Below are 7,957 nucleotides of genomic sequence, written 5' to 3'. Positions count from 1 at the left end.
CAAGAATTCCCTAACTAAATCCTACTTATTAATTCACTCAAGTAAAAAATCTGGAAAGTAGGCTATTCAATTTAAAGGAAGAGTATAATCTAAGACCTATCAATAGAAATCAAATGCAACCCAAAGAAGACACAGTGTACTTTAAATAATGCACTATACGATTTTTACAAACCTTAGCTAAAAGTCAAAATCTACACCTCTAATTACCAATGATGTCCTATCGAAAATTCACATTTACCAAAATCAACCCTAAAAGGTAACATCTAATAATTACATAGAAATTCACATATGGAAATTACCTAAAGCTAAGCAAAGTAATCAAACGACTAAAAAAAATACTACACGATTTAGAAATTCATATCTAAAAAGTCAAAACTTGCTACAAATTGAAATGCAACAAAAATTAAATTGCTAACCTAATAGACTATTGCAATAAAATACATGACCTAACATATGTATCTAAAGCTAACCTGATCATAAAAAAGTATAGCATCAACATAATGAAACATTTTAAAGAACTACACTACTCGAATTTTAAAAATAACATTATACTAATGATACTTATTCTAATCATGCCAATCACAAAATATCTCATTTCCTAGCATTAACCTACTGTTAATCATGCTGTTAAAAATCAGACACACAATTAATAAAATTAGTACTGACTACTGATGATTAATCACTAACCTAACGACTATCTAATATGATATATTTTGACCGGTTGATATGAAAATGCAACACTAACCGAATCGAATTGCTGGTCGGATCTAGTGCTGCAAATCACAATCAGACCTGTTAAAATCCAACATACAGACTGCAATCAACTCTAAAAAAATTAACATGATCTACAGTATATACATGATCAAACAAATTAACTGGTTTTTAACTTAAAGATAGCAATTTTGATGCAATCGGCTAAACCAATTGAAAACGGTTCTTGCATAAGCAAGAACACGATTTGCTAATGTTGTAAAACAATAAAATCAGTAGGTTTATGACTGGCAAAATACCAAAAATAGACCTATGACTAGATCAAACACGACACAACACATACGGGTTGACTCAATTTAATCTAGAAGAAATGGGGGAGAAAGACTAACTGCTAGGGTCATCCAACGAATGGAGGGGAAGGAAGAGCGGTTGATGGAGCTTGTAGTCACGTCCAGCACATTTCTTGGCTACTTGCACGATGAATCTTGGTTGTTGCACCCGTCCGAAAGCCGATTTGGAGAAGGATGAAGAAAAGAGGAAGAAACTCGTGATGGAGGAAGAGCGCGACTACTCCTCTTGATGTAGACGACACCCCCCCGAGGAGAAGCGCCTTATGTCTGCAACATCTGTAAGAAAACAGCAGACACGACAAAAAAATACACAAACACAAAATAAAAATATTGTGAAAAAGAAAAAGAGGTGGAAGAGGAGGGCGTGTGAGAGAGAGAAGGGAAAAAGGAAGAGAGAGGAGGCGGTTTTCTAAGCTCCAAAAACATCAACTCAAAATTTCACATTATTTAAATTACCTAATGTTAGTCACAATTCTAAACGCCACCTAAAATTAAAAAGTTAGTTTTAACTAAATGCTAAATTATGTCTTATTTGCAACTAACTACCTAACTAAGTTATAAAGAGGGGGTTTTCGAAAAATGTTTATAGAAAATACTTTAGGCCATGTAGGTTTATGAATTTACTAAGTTTGGGTCCAGTCCAAGATCCAAACTTGAGCTTTTGGGTCGGATCTGGATCCGCTCTGCCTCTAAAACTGATCCAAAACCCTAAAAATGTAATATTTTTCTCATTTTAACTCTAATTTGAGTGAAATTTGAATCATGACTTCTTTATACCTAAATTCATCAATACATGGGTTCTAAACCTTCAAAATGCATAAAAATGTATGAATATTATATCAATATGATGTGCATTTCATGCATCATCACCACCCATCACTGATTGGTTGCCTTTTTAAGCTCATCATGTGAGTGGGGTTTCCCCATTCATTATTTTTGCTAGAGAGGATGAGCACTCAACTCTTTCTTCTTCACTCTCTTTTCCATCTTCCTCCTCTTCTCTTCAACCTCCATTTTTGTTTCTTTGAGGAGCTTGACCTAACCGAAATCTCTCTAGAGAGAGGTGCATCTGAACTCCTCTCTACACGAGTTGAGGAAATGATCCAATCGACCAGCCCATTCGTTTCTTGTTGTTCGAAACACAAAAATAAGGGTTTACCCCTGTTACATGCATGTATTCTGATAATACATAAAGGTAAGAGCATGAGAAAAAACCCATGCACACGTTTAATGTTTTCATTTTGGTAGGTCATATATTTTTTATGATTAAGCTCCATTTATATATTTTTTTAATAATGATTTTTGAATTTCTAGTTCATATTCATGGTTGTTGTAGGAACTTGTATGCCTGGATGCATAATTGTTGTAAGGGTGAAGAATACACTGTTACGTTTGAAATCGCTAAGGAGGTTCACACTCTCAACTCACTTACAATTTTGAATGCCTTTCTTGTAACCATAATTGTTACTAGATTTTTGTGTATACGTATGTTTTTCATACCCTTTCATTGCATTTATAACTTGTAAGGAGTTTGAGCTTTGAGACACATCCTAGAAGAAATCTTTTCATCCCTAAGAGACACATCGCTTTATATTTGAACATTTTGACTGTCAGAATAGCCCCCAAGAGTCATTTTATGGCCATATAGCCTTACATCTCTCACTTGGTCATAATGGATTTTCTATGTTTATATGCTTGTTCTCAATCGAAACATTATGATTGTTGGATCACTATATATATGCCAAGATTAGTGAGAGTAAGTTTATTGTATTATCCCTCTGCGTTGATGATATATTAATTATATAAAATGATATAGACATAATAAATATGACTAAATCATGGTTATGTTTTCGATTTGAATTGAAGGATATAGGTGAAACTTTATGTATCCTTGGAATTAACATACAAAGAGATAGAAAATCGAGTTTGCTATGTCTAAGTCAAGAGAAATATCTTGACCACATTTAAAAAAAATAGAATAGAAAGTAAAGGCAAAGGGTACTCCTATAGTAAAAGGCCAAAAACTAAGTAAGAATGACTGTTCAAAAGATGGACAAGAAAAATTGAATATTCTCTATACTCATGCAATTGGATGCCTGATGTATGCAGTGTTTTACACTAGACCTGATTTAAGTTTTGTTGTAAGTCTAGTGAGTATATATCAAAGTAATCATGGGCTCTCTCACTCAGAAGCAGTGAAAAAAAAAATCAATATCTAAGAACTAAGAAACTCAAGTTATGCTATCAATCAGATAGTTTAAAGCTTATAAGCTATTCATATGTTGACTTTGATGGTGATAGAAATGAAATAAAGTCCACCTTTGGTTAGGTATTTATGTTAGGAGGTAAGGCAATTGCATGGTCATGCAAAAAGCAAGGGTGTGTGACACAACATACCCAAATAGCTGTGTATATTGCCTGTAACATAACAGCCACATTTGGTGTATAGATAAATCACTTCCTAAATGAGTTGAAATTTGATATTTCAAAAAATATCGTTCAACTTTGTTGTGACAATAAAGTTGCTATAAGACTAATAAAAACATGAGTTGATAGCTCTAAAAGTAAGTATATTGAAGTTAAATATCAATATACTCATGATATGCTTATGAAAAATAAAATAGCAGTGAACTATATTCCTTCAAGTTTCATGGTAGCAGATCTGCTAACCAAGATAGAGGTGCTTAGCGGAGCCTAAGCGGTGAGCTCCTAAAAAGACTAGGCAGATTAGTTGGTACCCCAAATAAAAAATTAAAAACACACACAAAATATGTAAACAAATTGCTAAACTTAATAACAAACATGTATACAACATAAAATCAATCAACAATGAGCAATAGACAAAACATAACATGTCGTCGGACATTATAAAGCAATTATATGAAATAATCTTCTAAAAAATAAAAAATATATAAAAATATAAAAATAAAAAATACAACTAACAATATGAATGAACAATATGCAAAAACTAAAATCATGTATACAAAAAAAAAGTCAACAATTGACATAATATAAGCAATAGACAAATAAGAAGAAAAAATGAATAATTGAATAAATAAACACGCAACTAATAACCTGCTAAAAAAATTAAGAATAAATGAACAATTGAATAACCAAACCATACAACTAACAGTGTGAATAAACAATATACAAAAAATAAAATCATGTATACAAAAAAAATGACAATTGACATCAAGGTTGTAAGTATCAAATCGTTACTCGTATCGGTCGGGCCGAAAGTAACATTGTATCACATCATAAATTTTTAATAAACTTTTTTCAAAAAATTCAAAAAAAAAATCAAAAAAAAAAAATTTAACAAAACTTCTAAAAAATCATGTCACATGAAACAATGATGAATTTCATAAAATACAACCATAAAATCACATATAAAGCATTTATGTCCCTATGAGATATTATGAATGGCTTGCATATCTCATAAGAAAAATATAAATTGTGAGATAATAAGAAACACTAAGCTAACAAGTGTAATATCATGTGTTTTTACACTTAGTTAAATTCATAAATTTTTGAGATTTTGGCTATGTTGTAGAAAAATTGATAAATCTTTGATTTTAAGTGGCATAAATTGAGTTTCAATTTGGCTCAAGTCTCATTGACAAGACCTAAACAAGCCAAACAAGATATGATAAAAACTTTTATTTTTGACCTTTAAAATCAAGCAAAATTTGAGTGAAATTCAGGTTAAATTCAAGCAAAATTTGGAGGCAAAATTCAAGTTATACATAATTAGATATGCCTCAAAATGTTGAATTCAACGATATTTTATTTTCCTGATTCAGGTAATGGTTGGCCAAAAAAACACATTTTTTAAAAAGGGCCTGTCTCGATGGGATCCGATCTGGATGAGATCGAATAGGATCTGATCCATATGATCCAAGTAAATATGAATTTGGACTCAGTCCAAGATCCATATTAATTAGGATCTCATCCAATTCAAGATTCATATAGATTTTGGACATGGATTTGGATATTGGATTTGAATCTAGATCTAAAATCTTGGTCTAATGAAATTAAAGCTTTAAATTTATTATAAAGGTTTAAATTAAGAAAATTTACAGTTAAAAAGACTCCCAAAGGGATAAGACACCTTTTGAAATTTTTTGGACATTTATTAATTAATAATTAATTAAATTAATACTAAAAATAATTAAATTTGAATTTCAGTTAGATATAGTCGTTACCAAATAGTAGGCTCTCTAGAAGAGCCCCATTTGGCTGATTAAAAAAAAAGTAAGTAAATTATAAAGAAGAAGTTGAAAAGGTCAACAAAAAAGTCTTGAGAAAAATTAGGAAAGGAGTTTGGAAATAGACTCCCATATGGGAGAGCTCTATGTCCAGCCCATATGGGAAAACCCTAGAGGGGTGTCACCGTGTAGAGGCTCCCATCTAATATAAAACCTCATAAAAAAAAGAAGAAATAAGAAAGAAAGAAAGAAATATAGAAAGAGTGAGAGAGAAGGGAAAATCGTGGGAGAAAAAGAAAGACAAGAAAAGAGCATAAGAAGAAGAAAAGAAAAAAAAGAACAAGACTCTTTTCCTCTGTGACTGTTCGATTTTTTTCTTTTGGTCTTTTTTTTTAAGCTTTAAAAAAAAGGTATGGGTTCCTCTCTTCACTCGAATAGAGGAAAACAATCTAAATCAGATTTATGTGGGGTTTTTAGATGGAAACCATGAATATGATATTGTTTGTGCATATTAAATCAATGTATTGATGTATGAAGATGGGTGCCATGGAGTTCCATGTATGCATGGCGTGGGTTATGTATTTCAGATTTAAACTTTTGATTTCATGACAAGAACATACTTTATACATGAATATGCACATATATAGTCAATACACATGTGTGTATATATATATATATATATAAGATTTGACTCATATGAACTACAACCTCGGTTTGTGCCAAATTTGACCCAAACCGAGTCTCCCACCCTATCTTATATATATATATATATATATATACTTGTGAGGGGGAGGGGGGGTCAGCCAGGATTACCCTTAACCCAGGACAAACTCGTTTGGACTAGATCTAATTCAAACCAGACCTGTCACAGGCTTAGCAAATTGAGTCTAATTGTATTAGTATGTTCAGATATGTGGACATAATGACAATTTTTTTGACTTGTATATTACTGGTTTTTTGGCTTGTACATGACTAATTTTTTCAGTTTGTACATGATTGATTTTTTGGCTTGTATATAACTGATTTTTTGGCTTGCGCATGACAAATTTTTTGGCATGTACATACTCAGACTTTTGGCATATACATACTTAAATTTTTGACCTATACATATTTAAATTTTTTGCCTCTATATACTTAGATTTTTGGCATATACATACTCAATTTTTTGGGTTGTACATACTCTAACTTTTGGCCTATACATACTCAATTTTTTGGCTTGTAGATACTTAAATTTTGTGTCTGTATATGCTCAGATTTTTGGCCTGTACATACTTGAATTTTTGGCTTGTACATACTCTGATTTTTGGCCTGTAGATATTTAAATTTTTGGCTTGTACATACTTAAATTTTTGTTATGTACATACTCAGATTTTCGGCATGTACATACTTAATTTTTGGCATATACATACTTAAAATTTTAGCCTATACATACTTAAAATTTTGGCTTGCACATGCTTAAATTTTTATTCTATACATACTTAAAATTTTGGCCTATACATACTCAATTTTTTGGCCTGTACATGACTAAAATTTTCAGCTAGTTGTATGGCTGATTTTTCAGCCTGTATATGATTGAATTCTTGGTCTGATATATAGCAAATTTTTAGTCTATCATATAGTTGATTTATGGCCTATTACATCACTAAATTTTGGGCATAATATATATATATATATATATATATATGTGTGTGTGTGTGTGTGTGAATATACATGTATATATATACATATATAAGATTTGGCTCATGTGAATCGCAGTCACGGTTTGGGCCAAATTTGACCCAAACCGAGCCTACCACCATTATATATATATATATATATATGAGTGAGGGGGGGAGGGGGGATATTCGACCAGGATTACCTTTAACCCAGAACAGACTAATCCAAACAAGACTTGTCATAGGCTTAGCAAACCGAGTCTAATTTGGTTCCAAGTCAAGACTCTCAAACTGTCCAAGGATTATCATAAATGATATTCACAAGAATTATAAAAAATGATATTCATAACTCTTTCAGTGTTACAATAATCTGAACAAAAGTCTCTAGAGTTCTCTTTTGTATCACCATTTTATGATAAACATTTAAGTATGTATAGAACAAAAATCTGAGCATGTACAGTCCAAAAAAGCAGTCACATATAGGCCAAAAAACCAGTCACGTGAAGACCAAAAAAATCAATCATGTCACTCTTGGATTCTGTAGACTCTTTGAGTTTGGTCTCTATCACGTCTGTACTCTTAGAATTTGTGGACTCTTTGAGTTTGGTCTCTATCACATTTACATGATCATTATCATTATCATTATCATTATCATGTCCCTGCAAGCTCAATGTGAGGTCCACGACGTTGAGCTTGTCCTGAAGAAAAGTGAACCGTGAGGACGGAAGTGGTTTAGTCAGGCCATCAACAAGCTGGTCAGATGAGTGGATAAACTAAACTTGAAGATGTCTTTTTTGCATATGATCTCAGACAAAGTGAAAGTCAATTTTAACATGTTTTGTGCGAGCATGAAAAACTGGATTTGCGACAAGGTATAAGTTACCAAGATTGTCACACCATAGAATGAGAGGAGGAGTAGGCTCACAACCTAGCTCGTGAAGAAGAGACTTGAGCCGAAGAAGGTCAGATACAACACAAGCAAGAGACTTATATTCAGCTTCAGTGCTAGAGTGAGTGATTGTTCGTTGTTTGC

Source organism: Nuphar pumila, chromosome 2, assembly GCF_984573655.1.
Source record: "Nuphar pumila chromosome 2, dmNupPumi1.hap1.1, whole genome shotgun sequence".
NCBI classification, from domain to species: Eukaryota; Viridiplantae; Streptophyta; class Magnoliopsida; order Nymphaeales; family Nymphaeaceae; genus Nuphar; species Nuphar pumila.
The sequence above is the reverse complement of the archived record's forward strand: the minus strand, read 5'-3'. Positions refer to the sequence as shown.